Source organism: Poromitra crassiceps (assembly GCF_964638095.1).
Source record: "Poromitra crassiceps genome assembly, chromosome: 15".
Taxonomy (NCBI): domain Eukaryota; kingdom Metazoa; phylum Chordata; class Actinopteri; order Beryciformes; family Melamphaidae; genus Poromitra; species Poromitra crassiceps.
Window position 1 is genome coordinate 38,122,920 of NC_139634.1, and position 21,449 is coordinate 38,144,368.

General features: G+C 43.4%; 2 long non-coding RNA genes across 2 annotated transcripts; both read right to left on the reverse strand.

Moving 5' to 3' along the window:
- Positions 1-458: 458 nt before the first annotated feature.
- Positions 459-9,697, reverse strand: LOC310790716. The gene is made up of 5 exons (XR_014553397.1): positions 9,633-9,697; positions 6,246-6,276; positions 5,901-5,944; positions 797-824; positions 459-491 (listed from the first exon to the last, which is right to left on the reverse strand). It is a non-coding gene; the product is annotated as an uncharacterized lncRNA (long non-coding RNA).
- Positions 9,698-14,154: 4,457 nt separating this feature from the next.
- LOC310789849 lies at positions 14,155-20,060 on the reverse strand. The gene is made up of 5 exons (XR_014553358.1): positions 20,014-20,060; positions 19,385-19,425; positions 16,818-16,869; positions 16,186-16,220; positions 14,155-14,714 (listed from the first exon to the last, which is right to left on the reverse strand). It is a non-coding gene; the product is annotated as an uncharacterized lncRNA (long non-coding RNA).
- Between the last annotated feature and the right edge of the window lie 1,389 nt (positions 20,061-21,449).

Consider the following 21,449-nt stretch of genomic DNA (forward strand, 5'->3'; position numbering starts at 1 on the left):
TGAAATGCTATAACAGAAGTGGAGTATTGGCCAGAATGACATGAACATTTGGACACTTATTCAGCGGGTATCTTGCATGTCGCGTTCAGGTGCACTGTAAAACAATTTTTTTTTTTTGCAATTCCATCGCGGGCCACACAGGGGGCGCCCGTGGGCCGCACATGGCCCGCGGGCCGCAAGTTGAGTATCACTGCTAGTTAATCAAAATGAACCAAACAAGACCATAACACCATGAGTGCATTTAGCCATATTCCTTCTTGTTTTGGTGCCCCACACACACACACACACACACACACACACACACACACACACACACACACACACACACACACACACACACACACACACACACACACACACACACAGACACACACACACACACACACACACAGACACACACACACACACACACACACACACACACACACACACACACACACCACTTACCACAGAGTAAACAGGACTGTAGTTTTGTAGCAATAGTAATCATTCTGTAATGCACAAGAAAATGACATTGAAGGGTGTCAGTTTTCCAAATAGAAACCAAAATAGTCTAGCAGACTGCAGTCACAGCTGGATCCTCATTGCATCAGTCAGTTATTGACAGAAAACCATACATCTCCAGTCATTACGAACGTATACAAATATATTCAGAAATAGGAGTATTGACTAATATGTTTTGAATGTCTGTTGACTTTATGTGTCTTTTTCAATTTTGATTGGTGTTTTCTGTGTTTTGAAGGGAAACATGTTGGTTAATATAGTTGCTGAAATAATAAAGTGATATTTAGCTCACATCATGATCACTGCAGGTGGCATCTCCTCTGACAAGAAAGGGAGAGAGAGAGAGAGAAAGAGAGAGAGAGAGAGAGAGAGAGAGAGAGAGAGAAAACATTAAAAATGGTTAGATAAAGGCAAATTAAGCATTTAATGAAGGACAGGATCTAATAATGACTTGTGACATAATCCAGATCACTTCAAGCGTTCAAAGCATAGAGAAGGACGACACTGCATCAGAACTACAGGTCCATCAGACTGTAAACGGCAGAAATGTGGATCCTGCTTTCTGTCTGGAGTCCAACAACATGAAGAATATTGTTTCCATAAAGGATTCAGGGACTGAAGAGCACTTGTTATAGGCCTGTTCTCCATTTACTCTTCATCAGTTCTTATTGAGGTGACTTCTTGATGTAGGCCTAGATATGAATGGTGCAACTATGAAAAGGAGCTTACTGGTTACTTTTTAGGGAGAATATGTAATCCAGAAGTGTTGGTACACAGGTAACCTCAGGTTTACATACAATGTACAACTTCAAACACAATAAGAGACACGGGCAGGAAAAACGCAACGCGTTTCAACCTCACTGGGTCTTCGTCAGGCTGTGGCAGCTGGGCGTTGCTACCGCTCCTATAAATAAAGGGGCATACGTGGCAAACAGGTAAGGTGACGTGGCATACGGAAGGTGAGTCTGACGCAGCAGTGACGCAAAAATGTAGAAAACAAAGCATAGACTACAAGGTCATAGAAATATAGGGGAAAAGAACAAGGCAAATGGAAATGCATAGTACATGTCTAAACACTAATAAATATTAACCTGCTGGGAACAAAGAAGAATGGAGGAATAAGTAGGCCTAGAAATAAGTATAGGGGAGAAACTTTTGGGTGGGCATAGCCCACCCCTGCCCCCCCCTAGAATCGGCCCTGTCTCTCACCATATCTCTCTCTCCATCTCTCTCTCTGTTTGCCTTCATCCATCCCACTTCTTCCACTTCAGCCGTTATTCTTTCTGCTTAGGTTTCCATTTACACCTCTCTCTCTCTCCCTCCCTCTCTCTTTCCCCCCTCTCTCTCCTTTCCTCTCTCTCTCCTTCTCTCCCCCTCTCTCTGTCCTTGTCTCACATCCATTATTAGTAAGTCATGGCCACGCATTAGTAAGTCATGGCCATGCATTAGTAAGTCGTGGCCATGCATTAGTAAGTCATGGCCATGCATTAGTAAGTCGTGGTCACGCATTAGTAAGTCATGGCCACGCATTAGTAAGTCATGGCCATGCATTAGTAAGTCGTGGCCATGCATTAGTAAGTCTTGGCCATGCATTAGTAAGTCGTGGCCATGCATTAGTAAGTCATGGCCATGCATTAGTAAGTCGTGGCCATGCATTAGTAAGTCATGACCACGCATTAGTAAGTCATGGCCACGCATTAGTAAGTCATGGCCATGCATTAGTAAGTCGTGGCCACACATTAGTAAGTCATGGCCACGCATTAGTAAGTCATGGCCACGCATTAGTAAGTCATGGCCACGCATTAGTAAGTCATGGCCACGCATTAGTAAGTCGTGGCCACACATTAGTAAGTCATGGCCATGCATTAGTAAGTCATGGCCACGCATTACTAAGTCATGGCCACGCATTAGTAAGTCATGGCCACGCATTAGTAAGTCATGGCCACGCATTAGTAAGTCATGGCCACGCATTACTAAGTCATGGCCACGCATTAGTAAGTCATGGCCACGCATTAGTAAGTCATGGCCACGCATTAGTAAGTCATGGCCACACATTAGTAAGTCATGGCCACGCATTACTAAGTCATGGCCACGCATTAGTAAGTCATGGCCACGCATTAGTAAGTCATGGCCACGCATTAGTAAGTCATGGCCACGCATTACTAAGTCATGGCCACGCATTAGTAAGTCATGGCCACGCATTAGTAAGTCATGGTCATGCATTAGTAAGTCGTGGCCACGCATTACTAAGTCATGGCCACGCATTAGTAAGTCATGGCCACGCATTAGTAAGTCATGGCCACACATTAGTAAGTCATGGCCACGCATTAGTAAGTCATGGCCACGTATTAGTAAGTCATGGCCATGCATTAGTAAGTCATGGCCACGCATTAGTAAGTCATGGCCACGCATTAGTAAGTCATGGCCACACATTAGTAAGTCATGGCCACGCATTAGTAAGTCATGGCCACGCATTAGTTATCTCGTTCCCACGCATTAGTAAGTCATGGCCCCGCATTAGTCATCTCGTTCCCACACATTAGTAAGTCATGGCCACGCATTAGTTATCTTGTTCCCACGCATTAGTAAGTCATGGCCACGCATTAGTAAGTCATGGCCACGCATTAGTTATCTCGTTCCCATGCATTAGTTATCTCGTTCCCATGCATTAGTAAGTCATGGCCACGCATTGGTTATCTTGTTCCCACGCATTAGTAAGTCATGGCCACGCATTAGTAAGTCGTGGCCACGCATTAGTTATCTCGTTCCCACGCATTAGTAAGTCATGGCCACGCATTAGTTATCTTGTTCCCACGCATTAGTTATCTTGTTCCCACGCATTAGTAAGTCATGGCCACGCATTAGTTATCTTGTTCCCACGCATTAGTAAGTCATGGCCACGCATTAGTTATCTTGTTCCCACGCATTAGTTATCTTGTTCCCACGCATTAGTAAGTCATGGCCACGCATTAGTTATCTCGTCCCCACGCATTAGTAAGTCATGGCCACGCATTAGTTATCTTGTTCCCACGCATTAGTTATCTTGTTCCCATGCATTAGTAAGTCATGGCCACGCATTAGTTATCTCGTTCCCACGCATTAGTAAGTCATGGCCCCGCATTAGTTATCTCGTTCCCACGCATTAGTAAGTCATGGCAACGCATTAGTTATCTTGTTCCCACGCATTAGTAAGTCATGGCCACGCATTAGTAAGTCGTGGCCACGCATTAGTTATCTCGTTCCCACGCATTAGTAAGTCATGGCCACACATTAGTTATCTTGTTCCCACGCATTAGTAAGTCATGGCCACACATTAGTTATCTTGTTCCCACGCATTAGTAAGTCATGGCCACGCATTAGTTATCTTGTTCCCACGCATTAGTAAGTCATGGCCACGCATTAGTTATCTTGTTCCCACGCATTAGTAAGTCATGGCCACGCATTAGTTATCTTGTTCCCACGCATTAGTAAGTCATGGCCACACATTAGTTATCTTGTTCCCACGCATTAGTAAGTCATGGCCACGCATTAGTTATCTCGTTCCCACGCATTAGTAAGTCATGGCCACACATTAGTTATCTTGTTCCCACGCATTAGTAAGTCATGGCCACACATTAGTTATCTTGTTCCCACGCATTAGTAAGTCATGGCCACGCATTAGTTATCTTGTTCCCACGCATTAGTAAGTCATGGCCACGCATTAGTTATCTTGTTCCCACGCATTAGTAAGTCATGGCCACACATTAGTTATCTTGTTCCCACGCATTAGTAAGTCATGGCCACACATTAGTTATCTTGTTCCCACGCATTAGTAAGTCATGGCCACGCATTAGTTATCTTGTTCCCACGCATTAGTAAGTCATGGCCACGCATTAGTTATCTTGTTCCCACGCATTAGTAAGTCATGGCCACGCATTAGTTATCTTGTTCCCACGCATTAGTAAGTCGTGGCCACGCATTAGTTATCTCGTTCCCACGCATTAGTAAGTCATGGCCACACATTAGTTATCTTGTTCCCACGCATTAGTAAGTCATGGCCACACATTAGTTATCTTGTTCCCACGCATTAGTAAGTCATGGCCACACATTAGTTATCTTGTTCCCACGCATTAGTAAGTCATGGCCACGCATTAGTTATCTTGTTCCCACGCATTAGTAAGTCATGGCCACACATTAGTTATCTTGTTCCCACGCATTAGTAAGTCATGGCCACGCATTAGTTATCTTGTTCCCACGCATTAGTAAGTCATGGCCACACATTAGTTATCTTGTTCCCACGCATTAGTAAGTCATGGCCACGCATTAGTTATCTTGTTCCCACGCATTAGTAAGTCATGGCCACGCATTAGTTATCTTGTTCCCACGCATTAGTAAGTCATGGCCACGCATTAGTATCTTGTGGCCATGACTTACTAATGCGTGGCCATGACTTACTAATGCGTGGCCACGCAATAATAAAAAATATCTTGATGTCACCAGGCAGCCACCATATTATAGCAATGCTGTTGGACTTTAAAAGCTGTGTATATGGTTTGGCAGAGGCATATTTTGAGTTCTGGGCTGGCCTGGCAACCCTGCAGCAGGGTGAATGAACACTATACTACAGGGATAGAACTTGCTTTGCCGGGGGCCACTTTCGTGAAATGATAGAAGGCGAGGGGCCAGTTAATAAACAAACAATATACATTTTTCTGTAGCGGATTGTAGGTTTTTGGGGTGTCAGCAGGAGTTTAGTCTGACAATGTTGTGCACACCGGATAGTTAGTTAGGTTAAGTACATACATAAGTGCCTGGGTAGTGAGCAGACGGCGGTATTTGACAATTTAGCAGCTAAATCATAGATTATTGAAAGATATTCCATATTCCAGACTGAAATGCTACAACAGAAGTGAAGTATTGGCCAGAATGACATGAACATTTGGACACTTATTCAGCGGGTATCTTGCATGTTGCGTTCAGGTGCACTGTAAAACATTTTTTTTTTTTTGCAATTCTATCGCCGGCCGCACAGGGGGCGCCCGCGGGCCGCACATGGCCCGCGGGCCGCAAGTTGAGTATCACTGCTATACTAGTTAATCAAAATGAACCAAACAACACCATAACACCATGAGTGCATTTAGCCATATTCCTTCTTGTTTTGGTGCCCCCCACACACACACACACACACACACACACACACACACACACACACACACACACACACACACACACACACACACACACACACACACACAGAGAGAGAGACACACACACACAGAGACACACACACACTCACACAAACACACACACACACACACAGAGACACACACACAGACACACACAGACACACACAGACACACACACACACACACACACACACACACACACACACACACACACACACACACACCACTTACCACAGAGTAAACAGGACTGTAGTTTTGTAGCAATAGTAATCATTCTGTAATGCACAAGGAAATGACATTGAAGGGTGTCAGTTTTCCAAATAGAAACCAAAATAGTCTAGCAGACTGCAGTCACAGCTGGATCCTCATTGCATCAGTCAGTTATTGACAGAAAACCATACATCTCCAGTCATTACGAACGTATACAAATACAGAAATAGGAGTATTGACTAATATGTTTTGAATGTCTGTTGACTTTATGTGTCTTTCTCAATTTTGTTTGGTGTTTTCTGTGTTTTGAAGGGAAACATGTTGGTTAATATAGTTGCTGAAATAATAAACTGATATTTAGCTCACATCATGATGATCACTGCAGGGGGCATCTCCTCTGACAAGAGAGGGAGAGAGAGAGAGAGAGAGAGAGAGAGAGAGAGAGAAAGAGAGAGAGAGGGAAATAGGGAAAGAGAGAGAAAACATAAAAAATGGTTAGATAAAGGCAAATTAAGCATTTAATGAAGGACAGGATCTAACAATGACTTGTGACATAATCCAGAGTGATAATCCACACAGATGCACTTCAAGTTCAAAGCATAGAGAAGGACGACACTGCAACAGAACTACAGGTCCATCAGACTGTAAACAACAGAAATGTGGATCCTGCTTTCTGTCTGGAGTCCAACAACATGAAGAATATTGTTTCCATAAAGGATTCAGGGACTGAAGAGCACTTGTTACAGGCCTGTTCTCCATTTACTCTTCATCAGTTCTTATTGAGGTGACTTCTTGATGTAGGCCTAGTGGTGCAACTATGAAAAGGAGCTTACTGGTTACTTTTTAGGGAGAATATTGTTGGTACACAGGTAACCTCAGGTTTATATACAATGTACAACTTCAAACACAATAAGAGACACGGGCAGGAAAAACGCAACGCGTTTCAACCTCACTGGGTCTTCGTCAGGCTGTAGCAGCTGGGCGTTGGCTACCGCTCCTATAATAAAGGGGCATACGTGGCAAACAGGTAAGGTGACGTGGCATACGGAAGGTGAGTCTGACGCAGAAGTGACGCAAAAATGTAGAAAACAAAACTAGGGGAAAAGAACAAGGCAAATGGAAATGCATAGTACATGTCTAAACACTAATAAATATTAACACGCTGGGAACAAAGAAGAATGGAGGAATAAGTAGGCCTAGAAATAAGTATAGGGGAGAAACTTTTGGGTGGGCATAGCCCACCCCTGCCCCCCCCTAGAATCGGCCCTGTCTCTCACCATATCTCTCTCTCCATCTCTCTCTCTCTCCATCTCTCTCTCTGTTTGCCTTCATTCATCCCACTTCTTCCACTTCAGCCGTTATTCTTTCTGCTTAGGTTTCCATTTACACCTCTCTCTTTCTCTCCCTCCCTCTCTCTTTCCCCCCTCTCTCTCCTTTCCTCTCTCTCTGCTTCTCTCCCCCTCTCTCTGTCCTTGTCTCCCATCCATCCTACTTCGCTCCCTCTTCTATTTTCTCTGCTCATTGATCCCCCCCCCCGTCACCCATCGTATTTGATGCCTTTTTTCACTGTCACATCCAGACATGTATCAGTAAGTCAAGTTATTAGTAAACAGCTGATCGATTGATCACTAAGGTGAATACCCACCGATGTGAGTGGAAATCAATGATATTTTCTGATAAACATGAATTGATGCATTGTTGACCTTAGACAAATCATATTTTCATGTAACTTATCAGTTTCATACTATTCACTGTGTTGTATAGGGAATATTTCTAAGTTATAAGCTATATTTTCTATGATTAAAAAGGAGGGTAGTGAAGATTGCAGCTAAAACAGGGTGTAAATGATGCCTCAAGTCAACTTGGCATCTCAGAGCTTGTGGAGACTTGATTATGCTAGCAGTATGGAGGCTTTTTTCTTCTTCTCCTGTTGTTGTTGTTGTTGTTGTTGTTGTTGTTGTTTTACATTTTTGAAAGTTGGTCACCATCCACTTCAGTTGTTTGGGAGAATGCTGCAACAGCGTTTTGCTGTGAAACTGCACACATGTTTTGTGGACTAAAAAATGTCACCCATTCCCATTGATCAGGTGAGTAGATAAGACATACTCATTACTCATTTTTGGGTGAACTTATCCTGATAGTATTTTTGGGTGAACTTATCCTGATAGTATTTGCATCCTTTCCTTCCTCTCTCACTTTCTCTCTCTCGCTCTCCCTTTCTGTAACTTTGAGCCCTTTATCATCCTTCTCCTCCCTCTGTCTCTCTACATCTCTCCACATCTCTCTCCCTCTCTCAGACACACACACACACACACACACACACACACACACACACACACACACACACACACACACACACACACACACACACACACACACACACACACACACACACACACACACACACACACACACACAGGGCTTACAGTAAAGCAGACAGAAGCCATGCCAAGGCACACAATGGCATACAGACAGACACACACACACACACACACACACACACACACACACACACACACACATCAGGGTTTTATAGCAAAAACAAATCTTGGACACGGTTTTGGAATATATGTTCCCGCTATTTTTCTTGGACACTGTAAAGCCGATGCAAACAGCTGCAAATGTATGTGATCGTGATGGTGTCATTGTTCACTCAGGTCGTCTGAGGACGCATTTCTGCCACGCAGCATAGGCTCTGATCAAAGGACCTAGGGGGGAGAGGGAGGCGGGGGAGGGGGCGGGGGGAACAGATCCATGGAACATTCTAGAACATGGAACAGAGCCACTTCCGGTGATGTAATCAGTTCCACGTCCACGGAAGGAGGCGGGACTTCCGGTTTGGGTGTATGCCAAAAGCAATCAATCAAAAAAGTGACAGAAGGTGTATTCCTATATCTCTCTCCCCTCACAGTGCAGACATTTTGCCTCATCTTTACATTTCTCCCTCCTGCACTCCTTTCCACCACACCGTCCACATCTCCTTTGTCCTCTACACACTGCAGCAGCATGACCATACTCCTGACACGAATAACACCTGAGAGGGGCCCTCTCATACTCCCTCACCTTATAGCTGACACAATCCAAAAATACTCGATCCGGGATTTCTCCTTCAAAACTCAAACACAATGAGGTACACTCCTCGCTTACACCATCTCTAAACCGATTCATTCTCTTCGCCTCAAATACACCTTCCACTTCTTCAAATAAATCACAATCAACACATACTGGCACTCCACTGATCACTCCTTTCTTCACTGTCACTGGACCCGTTCCAAATCGGAAACACATCACTCCACAAGATTTGAACATACATAAATCTAGGACTTCCACCTCCTGCTTCTTCGACACACAATCAATAATAACAATCCCACCTCTCTCGTTATCTTGACAGACTTCACTGCTCCAAACTCTTCTTTCACAAACTTTCCCACCTCATGTGGATTACTAAACACTCCATCAATGTCTTCACACGCTTTCATTCCAACCAACCAAGGCCCCGACCCGTCTTTTTTCACTTTCTTAATATTCTGAGCAGACCCGCTAGAGACACTCGAAACACTCTTTCTCTTGTTTTCCAGACACCTCGAATCTTCATTGTTTGATTCTCCCTCCAAATCACTCTCAGACGCCATTTCCGCCATCGTGCTCCTCAAACGCCGTCCCCGTCCCGTCCCCATCGAACACTCCTCAGCCGCCTAATTGCTTTCCCCACTTTCTCTGCTCCTGCAACTATGAAAAGTAAAGTAAACTTACCGGTGTGAGTTTGGGCCATTATTTGTGAATCAGTCCACAGGTAACGACAGCCAGGCAAAAGTTCTTCAGTTCCTTTTCTCAATGTGAGGAAATGACGAAGAATAAATAGGCTTTGACCCTGGTGTAAAACTTGAACTTCAACATTCTTTACTTGGGGAATTCCTACACACACACACACACACACACACACACACACACACACACACACACACACACACACACACACACACACACACACACACACACACACACACACACACACACACACACACACACACACGACATACTTGATATCCTACAGGGACTTTTACATTGGCATTTTACATGGACAATTCTTCCATGGACATTCTACACCCAATAAAGCCTATCACTTAAGGAATTACTGGGCATTTTATATTGACTTATTATATTTACATGGACCACACTATTATGTCACTTTCACTTTTACTTTGCACTTTATAATTTATAATTTGAAGACTGTCTTTCTGTCTGCTATTTTGTTATAATATTATAATGTTATTATATTGCTGTGATTGCTGTGCTGCATACTGCACAAAGACAAATTCCTTGTTTGTATCAAGTTTACTCACTATTCAAATGATCTTGAATCGTGAATGTTGCAATGGAACGACCTATTACTATTCAGTTCTTATCTGTAAGTTGTTTGTTTTTACCACTGACCTAGTCTCGCTTGCCAGACTCTCCCAGCAAAGGGGCACTGACCTAAATCATTTTACTCACCCCCTCCCTCCTCCCTATACACCCTGCTCCACCCCGCAAGAGGGCGACACCGCCGGCAAAGCCGTGTCCCCCCTGCGTTGTCGAGGTGAAAGGTGAAGAGTTTGACAGAGCCAAATGTGTGTGTACTGTATGTTCACGATGGGATTTCAAATGAGTGACTGGGTTTCTGACTGACTGAATGGGTGACTTAGTGACTGTCCTGACTTTGCCTCTTATGGTCCTGGGACCGCTGGTCCAGCGCCGTGGTAAAAAGGAAAGACAAACTACTACAAATTGTTTGAATAAAAATAATTCCTGACAACAAGTCTTCTTGTCTATGAAGGCTACAAATAGAACACAAATATTGTATATAAGCTACACTATCACACATACTTTACATCAATAACATGATTCCAATACAACCTGAAGGCCTCCTATCCATATTCTACATAACTTCAGGTCTGTTTATTTCAGGATATTAGACTAGACCTACACTGAAATGAAAATATATGCAAGAAACTGCCAAGTCGTTTAAGTCAGGGGTTTTCAAAGTGCCTCCAAGCAGTTTCAGGGGAGGCTCAGTGAATGTAAGTGAAAGAATATTACATTAGTTATCAAAAGGATACCACATGAGATGCAGTAATTTTGGGGGGTTTGACGGTTTTTCCTATTTTACCAGAATCAGAAGCAAATAAATGTCATCAGAAAGACCATTTTATGTTTTTAAGTATTTTGGTGTAGTCAAGTAGGACAAACAGCAATATCAGGCTATCCTGGCTCAATAGTCTATGGGATCAAATAACATAATCATGATCCCATAGGCATCCAGCAATTGAACGAGGGGGGCACCTTTTTCCAAGCTTTGTCTGGGAGGAGGCTGTCAGCTTCAGAATCTGCTTTCTATGTCCCAAGAAGGCGGCCAAAGAGTTTGTAAAACTCCCGGTCTACAGAAACTGAAACCAATAAATGACACCAACAACTAAAGCTGCAAAGATTCTGTAGTTTAATTCAGAGAGCTCTGCAGTTACAATATAAATCAGGCTTTTATAGCCAACTGGCATTACACAACACAGGAAACATAATGTGAAGCTATTGGTGGAAATGTGAGAGGGCGGTCCGCCCAAAAGTAATACAAATAGTAATAGAGTAACTGTTCAGAGTAATCAATCAGCATTTTCCTATAAGCGTAAACAGTTAACCTCCTTCCATCTATTTTCTGAGAAAGTTTCATTGTGGGTTTATCGAAAGCACATAATACGTCAAAGCGTACACACGTAGCCACACCTTCGCTTATCTTCGTCTTTCAGCAGTTCATCTTTCGGTGGCTTGTATGTCTTGTGGTTATCAACAGGAAGTCTCCTCTGGCTGCACAGCTCATCTTCTCGAGTAGCTTGCAGATCTTGACGCTGACACAGGAAGCTTCTTAGCTTGACAGCATAAGCGAGCCAGAGTGTAGCCTAGCCTACAGCAGGCCAGGGCGAAAGATGTGAAGTTAACTGGAAACTTCACATAATTCTTATAGCAACAAATCAAATACCTTATATAAGCCAGTACAAGAGTGATTTAAGAAATGGTAATAAAGATACTATATAAACTTTTAATAGATAAAAACAGTTTTTCTCTATCAGAGGCCCACGGTCTCGACTTTGAAAAACACTGGTTTAGGTGGTATTTTGGGTCTTCCCATTGCATACATGCATTTGACAAACATATGTCGCCTGCGCACAGTGTTTCGAAACAGTGATTTCCTGAAGCAATTGGTTCCAAGCTTCACAAAGCCTTGTTTCTCCCATCACTCATTTTACTGTTTACAAGTCCCATTACTATGCAACTTTGGAGAAATTGTGGATTTTTAAGCTTCACTTTAATCTTCCATCCCCGGGTGATATGCCTCAGATTTTTAAAACACGATTTTCAGAAAATGCTTCAAAAGTCATAAAAGTGGTTCACATTTGTGAAGATTATCCGGTAACGCTTTAGAATACAGCCCGCAAATAAGCATAGTTATAGTATAACTACGGGGTTTAAGGAGTGTAGTTATAGTATAACTACAGTCCTTAAACCCCGTAGTTATACTATAACTACACTCCTTAAACCCCGTAGTTATACTATAACTACACTCCTTAAACCCCGTAGTTATACTATAACTACACTCCTTGTACCCCGTAGTTATACTAGCCTATAACTACACTCCTTAAACCCTGTAGTTATACTATAACTACACTCCTTGTACCCCGTAGTTATACTATAACTACACTCCTTGTACCCCCTAGTTATACTATAACTACACTCCTTAAACCCCGTAGTTATACTATAACTACACTCCTTAAACCCCGTAGTTATACTATAACTACACTCCTTGTACCCCGTAGTTATACTAGCCTATAACTACACTCCTTAAACCCTGTAGTTATACTATAACTACACTCCTTGTACCCTGTAGTTATACTATAACTACACTCCTTGTACCCCCTAGTTATACTATAACTACACTCCTTAAACCCCGTAGTTATACTATAACTACACTCCTTAAACCCCGTAGTTATACTATAACTACACTCCTTAAACCCCGTAGTTATACTATAACTACACTCTTTAAACCCTGTAGTTATAATATATAACTACACTCCTTAAACCCCATAGTTACCCTGTAAGTACAGTGTGGTACCCCGTAATTAGCCTATAAGTACAAAATTGGTCCCCTGCTTCAGAATACAGCCCGCGACCCCGTAGTTATACCATAAGTACAGATCTTGTTACCCTCTAGTTAAAGTATTAATTCACTCCTTATACCCCGTAGTTATACTATAACTACACTCCTGGTGCCCCGTTGTTATACTAGAACTACATGCTTATTTGCGGGCTGTATTCTAAAGCGTTACCGATTATCCTGCTGAACACAAATTACCACTCCCATACTTTTCTTAACCACAGACCTTATTTTATGCATTTAATGAAATCCCCATTCCACAAACTCAATTCACTCTTCCCTTCCCTTCCCTTCCCTTTCCTTTCCCATGGTTGTGTCCAGAAGAACTCCAAAACAAAATGAAAAAAATAAAACAAATCTATGCCACAAACTAAATTTGAGCCATATTAATACGATTATAGTTACAACTATATGCAACCACCTCTTTTTCAGCATAGGTAGTTTGTTTAAGACCAAAAACAACATTTTAAGATAAGGTCCACAAGGGATCACGGCCGCACACAGAGCCATGAAAACCCCTGACAACCCACTGTGGGCACTAGAGGATATATAAGCCCCTACAGCTGCCCCCAGTGCTACCCCCACCATCCCCCCTGCTCGTCCATATGCCTCTGCTGCTGCAACTGCTGCAGACAGACCAACCCCAGCTGCCCCTGCCACCCCCATCAGACCTCCTATTGAAGGCCATATACCCAGCACAGGTAAAGCCAGCTTAATGGCACCTAGAACTGCTGTCCCATAAGCAAAAGCACCAACACAGATTTTATCTGCTCCACCTGTTTGCCAAGACTCAAATAATGACATTCCAATAGTTGCCATCAACAGCTGAGTAGTGAAAACCCAAACGAAAATATCCTCTATCACAACAGAGCTTGTGTTTGTGGATGCTAAGTCAATAAATGGCTTCCTTGCTATGGTAAATACATCAGCTATTATCAACATTAAAGGCACAGGTACAATGGTTGGTACAATTATTTGGTAATTGTACACAAGTCTAATCGACCTTCCGAATGAGAAAGCAGGAATCATCATAATCATAATTTGAAATTTGTTGTTTCCCAAACTAACAAATATAAAAGAAAATAAGCAGGCAACTACTGATGTCAAAAGAGATACAAAAATGAATGTATGACGTGTATCTGAAAAACAATAAAGAAAGCATTTATGCATGGCATAATAATTGAAAGAAAATAATATAATGCATAAAAAAAAAATGAATCCATAATCCACAGCAGTGTCTTTACTGACGTGCATGTTTGGACCATTCCACTGCACTTCAAAAATTTTACCCAGAATATATCCAGTTGCAGTGACACCCATGATGCACACCAACCCAGCCAGACGTAGAGCCTTATCCATCGCTGCCTCCCCATCCTTTTCAATCACCTTGTTATATGTTAGTACTCCCATCCAGACACCCACAGCTGCTGACAAGGTTATGAAATGAAACACAAATCCAATAAAGTACATTTCATTGCCATACAGATTAGGGTAATAGGCCTTTTGTGATACGAATCTGGCCACAAGTGGGCTGTTCTCAGCCATAACCTCCAGAGACTGAAGCATGACGACTGGTGTCCATCCCAGCAGAATTCCTCCGGCAGCACCAAACACGATTCCAATGAAAATGCTGGGAAGTACTGATTTCAAACCTGAAGACAAATGGAGAAGTCCCATAAGAGAGAGAGAGAGAGAGAGAGAGAGAGAGATTTTGGTTTATAAAAAAAAAATGTAGCACCTACACACCAATCACGATTCTTTCTCATTAGCCTATGCATATATTATTTTAGTATTGAAGATTAATTCCGGCCACGGAGTAGGCCTAATATATAAAGAAAATATGACGAAAAAATTGGCTAGTGCCCCCGGGCACTCGCCCGATGCGATATATGGATAAACCTGGCGCAGTCTTAGTTATTATTCTGGCCTTAATTGTGTGCATGTGCGCTGTGAGGGGGCGCCCTTTATGTATCCAGGCCATAGATGTATTAAAAGAACTGGATAGGGGATGAGCCACGCCCACCCATGCATTCGGACGGAGGCTGCTCACTGGCGCATGAAGCCATCATGGGGGTTTTTTCTTCCTGGTTTTACTTCCTGACCATGCGGCCCAAGGCGAAGTGCGCATGTGTGCCATGACGAATTCCATGACGTCTCCCACCCCTCCCACCCATGGATGTAGATGTAGATGAAGAAAATACCCCCGTATACGGCTCTTAGTGGCTTCTGAAGAAAAAATGCCCAATAAAAAAATATTTGATAATTAAAAGAGTCGTTTTATACTTTGAGTGACACCCGGAAAAAATTCCCCTGGGTTTAACAGCTGCCGGGGTCCCCATGCAAGTGGATGGGAATTTTCCTTTCTGGGCTGCATGGCGTCACGTGACTTGCAATACAGAGCTTCGCCACCATGTTCAAATGGCTTCACAGCCCAGCGCTATTCCTGGGGGCTTGATCCAGGCCCAGGGGCCCGTCACGTCATAATCCGCCTATGGGAGTGCGTGCCCGTCCGCATGTCCTCAAGTGCCCACCGCCCGGGTGGGGTTGTCAAAAGGGGCTTATTAGATTTAAAAAAATATGTTTGACCAGGTGAGTCAGAATAGTTTGAGCAGGTAAAACCACCGGCGTTTTGAACAGGAAGTCTTGACACAATGGGTCAAGTGGGCGGGGCTACATGATGAATACAAGGCCATTTTCGGACCTAGGTGAAACAAGTGTTTAGGGAAAACTGTGTTTATGCTGGCACACTAAACATGTATGGCGTTACTTTGTTGATATAATAGATTTGGAAATGATAGCAATGCTGTTGGACTTTAAAAGCTGTGTATGGTATATGGTTTGGCAGAGGCATATTTTGAGTTCTGGGCTGGCCTGGCAACCCTGAGCAACAGGGAACCAAACAAGACCATAACACCATGAGTGCATTTAGCCATATTCCTTCTTGTTTTGGTGAATGACCTCACTGTATCCTAGCCTACACCATGATTGTTGCATGCATGCGCACACACACACACACACACACACACACACACACACACACCCACGCACGCATGCACGCACGTACACACACACACACACACACACACACACACACACACACACACACACACACACACCACTTACCACAGGGTAAACGGGGGTGTAGTTCTGTAGTACTTCTGTAATGCACAAGGAAATGACATTGAAGAGTGTGTGGGGTAACATTCTGTGTCAGTTTTCCAAATAGTATTAAATAGTCTAGCAGACTGCAGTCACAGCTCGATCCTCATTGCATCAGTCAGACAGAAAACCATACATCTCCAGTCATTACGAACGTATACAAATATATTCAGAAATAGGACTTTGTATGTTTTGAATATTGACTTTATGTGTATTGACTTTGTGTGTCTTTCTCGATTTTGTTTTGTTTTCTGTGTTTTGAAGGGAAACATTTTGGTTAATATAGTTGCTGAAATAATAAACTGGACCCAGTTGCACAAAGCACCTTAGGTTAAGATTTCCCTCAGATAAGAGTCAGAGTTAAGGTGTCCATAAAATAGAATTGGCTGCACAAAACACCCTTAAATCTTCTCCAGAAAGGTTAAGGAAAACATAAGCACAAGATGGGGGCACCACACATGTGTGGGTGTTTTGTGCAGACGATTCTATTTTATGGACACCTTCATTCTAGTCTACCTTAACTCTGACTCTAAGGGAAATCTTAACCTAATCTTAATCTTAACCTTTGTGCAACTGGGCCTTGATCTTTATCTTACATGTTGATCTCATCCTCCACTGTAGCAGGGGGCATCTGAATGTGCCGCTCATCTGACAAAAAAAAGGGTTAGAGAAAGGTAAATTAAGCATGGACAAGATCGAACAATCGCTTGTGACCAAATCCAGAGTGATAATCCACACAGATGCCCACTTCAAGTGTTCAAAGAATAGAGGACTACACTGCAACAGAACTACAGGTCCATCAGACTGTAAACAACAGACATGTGGACACTGCTTTCTGTCTTGAGTCCAACAACCTGCAGGATATTGTGGTAACACTTTACAATACTGGTGCACACATGTGCATGAATTGATGCTTAACTCATGATGAATTAAGCCATTAATTGATGCTTAACTCATCATCAACTAATGAAAGGTATGTTTGATGAACAGACTGAGTCATATATGAATTACTATTAATTAAATAAGCTATGCCTATATCATCATGGATTAATTCCTCATCAACACGTAGCATTAATTAATACTGTAATTCATGTGTTAATTACCACTATCAACTTCCAGTCGCCTGCAACCGGGAAATCGGGTGAGTTTCCCCCATTGCATAACGAAGACGGGATGCGCTACCCACGCTCCTACTTGTCTGAGCGACATCTCAGGGGACCGGCTGGCTGTAAAGAGAGGCGTTCGGGGTGCAGCGGAGTCACCTCTGATGTTTACGGTAGTTTGTCAGTGGTGCTGGCCTGGCGGGGACACTGGCGCTGTATGACTGGGAAGCGTGTGTGTATGGGCGCCTCGCTAACTGGGTTCAGTGGGGGTATGCGCGCCCCAGCCGGCTACGGATATTTCAGCAGCTGTGCTGTAGTCTATCAGTAGGCTATCATTCTGATTACTTGTTACTAGTGTAGTGTACGCTATATTATGGAGGTTCCTCTCGTGGCTCAGGCTGATCGAGTGATTGAGGCTTGGTGCGCGCCGGGTAAACTCAAACTGACAGTAGCCTTGGAGGCTTGCCCAGTCTGGCATCCGCTGCACGCCTGGGCCACTGTCAAGGTAGCCACGAGAAAACATATGGTTTCCGGTCAAGACTTTCAGAATAAAAGTCAAAATTCATGTTGTAACCAGCTACGCAGTACTGAGCTCTGCGTGCTTTTATTTTTGATGGCAGGCAACGGAAGTAATTGTTTGTGTGCCATGTCTTTCTTGACACTTATTCTCATGGTCTAGCAGCTAGCTGGCTTGCAGAACGTGGTGGTCTTGTCTTGCCCCAACCGGCCCCAACATCATCAGCAGCCTCCGTGTTCTTATTCTACGAAGAGTGCAAACTGCAAAGCCTAAAGAGTCCGTCACAGTGGTGGCAGTGTCGGATGGATACCAATCGCAACTTCAAGAGGAACGAGCAAGTTTGTTAGAGTTCCAGGTAGCTAGCATTAGCAATTTAGCTAGCTTCTGTTGATCCATGGCGTTTGTTGTGTGTGCGTGGAGACCATGGTGGAGACCTGTCGCTACAGTCACGTTGGTTCGGGAAGTGAAGAGCACATAACTATTAATTAATACATACTGATATAGTCACTTTACTTTCTGAGGCACATAAATATTAATTAATACATAATGATATACCGTAGTCACTTTACGTTCTGAGGCACATAACTATTAATTAATACATACTGATATTGTCACTTTACTTTCTGAGGAACATAACTATTAATTAATACATAATGATATACCGTAGTCACTTTGTGAGGCACAACACTATTAACTCATACATATGTGGTTCTTGGCATATAGAGCCTACAAGCCATACATCCAGTGTTTGAGGTCTGTTGGAGAGATGCACAGTGAATACAACGTCAGAGAATGGGTTTGAGTTGGTCTGTAGGACCTACCAAGGTGGGCTACCTACTACACGCATAGCCTATATCAGAGCAGCAACATCGGAATGATAGCTACAGCTGCTGAAATAGCTGGACCCGGCTAAGACACCCGGTAAGATAGGCACAAAACACCGGCCACATGTTCGTCCCTGCACTAGACCAAGCCTCGAAGAGGGAGGAATGCCCATGATGAAATGCCCATGATGGCTACCACCGGCGTTTTGAACAGGAAGTCGTGACACAATGGGTCAAGTGGGCGGGGCTACATGATGAATACAAGGCCATTTTCGGACCTAGGTGAAACAAGTGTTTAGGGAAAACTGTGTTTATGCTGGCACACTAAACATGTATGGCGTTACTTTGTTGATATAATAGATTTGGAAATGATAGCAATGCTGTTGGACTTTAAAAGCTGTGTATATGGTTTGGCAGAGGCATATTTTGAGTTCTGGGCTGGCCTGGCAACCCTGAGCAACAGGGAACCAAACAAGACCATAACACCATGAGTGCATTTAGCCATATTCCTTCTTGTTTTGGTGAATGACCTCATTGTATCCTAGCCTACACCATGATTGTTGCATGCATGCACATGCACACACACACACACACACGCACGCACGCACGCACACACGCACGCGCACACACACACACACACACACACACACACACACACACACACGTACACACACACGTACACACACACACACACACACACACACACACACACCACTTACCACGGAGTAAACAGGAGAGTAGTTTTGTAGCAATAGTTCTTCTGTAATGCACAAGGAAATGACATTGAAGGGTGTGGGGTAAGATTCTGTGTCAGTTTTCCAAATAGAAACCAAAATAATCTAGCAGACTGCAGTCACAGCTCGATCCTCATTGCATCAGTCAGACAGAAAACCATACATCTCCAGTCATTACGAACGTATACAAATATATTCAGAAATAGGACTTTGTATGTTTTGAATATTGACTTCATGTGTATTGACTTTGTGTGTCTTTCTCGATTTTGTTTTGTTTTCTGTGTTTTGAAGGGAAACATTTTGGTTAATATAGTTGCTGAAATAATAAACTGGACCCAGTTGCACAAAGCACCTTAGGTTAAGATTTCCCTCAGATAAGAGTCACAGTTAAGGTGTCCATAAAATAGAATTGGCTGCACAAAACACCCTTAAATCTTCTCCAGAAAGGTTAAGGAAAACATAAGCACAAGATGGGGGCACCACACTTGTGTGGGTGTTTTGTGCAGTCGATTCTATTTTATGGACACCTTCATTCTAGTCTACCTTAACTCTGACTCTAAGGGAAATCTTAACCTAAGGTGCTTTGTGCAACTGGGCCCTGATCTTTAGCTTACATGTTGATCTCATGCTCCACTGTAGCAGGGGGCATCTGAAGGTGCAGTTCATCTGACAAAAAAAAGGGTTAGAGAAAGGTAAATTAAGCATGGACAAGATCGAACAATCGCTTGTGACCAAATCCAGAGTGATAATCCACACAGATGCCCACTTCAAGTGTTCAAAGAATAGAGGACTACACTGCATCAGAACTACAGGTCCATCAGACTGTAAACAACAGACATGTGGACACTGCTTTCTGTCTTGAGTCCAACAACCTGCAGGATATTGTGGTAACACTTTACAATACTGGTGCACACATGTGCATGAATTGATGCTTAACTCATGATGAATTAAGCCATTAATTGATGCTTAACTCATCATCAACTAATGAAAGGTATGTTTGATGAACAGACTGAGTCATATATGAATTACTATTAATTAAATAAGCTATGCCTATATCATCATGGATTAATTCCTCATCAACACGTAGCATTAATTAATACTGTAATTCATGTGTTAATTACCACTATCAACTTCCAGTCGCCTGCAACCGGGAAATCGGGTGAGTTTCCCCCATTGCATAACGAAGACGGGATGCGCTACCCACGCTCCTACTTGTCTGAGCGACATCTCAGGGGACCGGCTGGCTGTAAAGAGAGGCGTTCGGGGTGCAGCGGAGTCACCTCTGATGTTTACGGTAGTTTGTCAGTGGTGCTGGCCTGGCGGGGACACTGGCGCTGTATGACTGGGAAGCGTGTGTGTATGGGCGCCTCGCTAACTGGGTTCAGTGGGGGTATGCGCACCCCGGCCGGCTACGGATATTTCAGCAGCTGTGCTGTAGTCTATCAGTAGGCTATCATTCTGATTACTTGTTACTAGTGTAGTGTACGCTATATTATGGAGGTTCCTCTCGTGGCTCAGGCTGATCGAGTGATTGAGGCTTGGTGCGCGCCGGGTAAACTCAAACTAACAGTAGCCTTGGAGGCTTGCCCAGTCTGGCATCCGCTGCACGCCTGGGCCACTGTCAAGGTAGCCACGAGAAAACATATGGTTTCCGGTCAAGACTTTCAGAATAAAAGTCAAAATTCTTGTTGTAACCAGCTACGCAGTACTGAGCTCTGCGTGCTTTTATTTTTGATGGCAGGCAACGGAAGTAATTGTTTGTGTGCCATGTCTTTCTTGACACTTATTCTCATGGTCTAGCAGCTAGCTGGCTTGCAGAACGTGGTGGTCTTGTCTTGCCCCAACCGGCCCCAACATCAACAGCAGCCTCCGTGTTCTTATTCTACGAAGAGTGCAAACTGCAAAGCCTAAAGAGTCGGTCACAGTGGTGGCAGTCGGATGGATACCAATCGCAAGAGGAACGAGCGAGTTTGTTAGAGTTCCAGGTAGCTAGCATTAGCAATTTAGCTAGCTTCTGTTGATCCATGGCGTTTGTTGTGTGTGCGTGGAG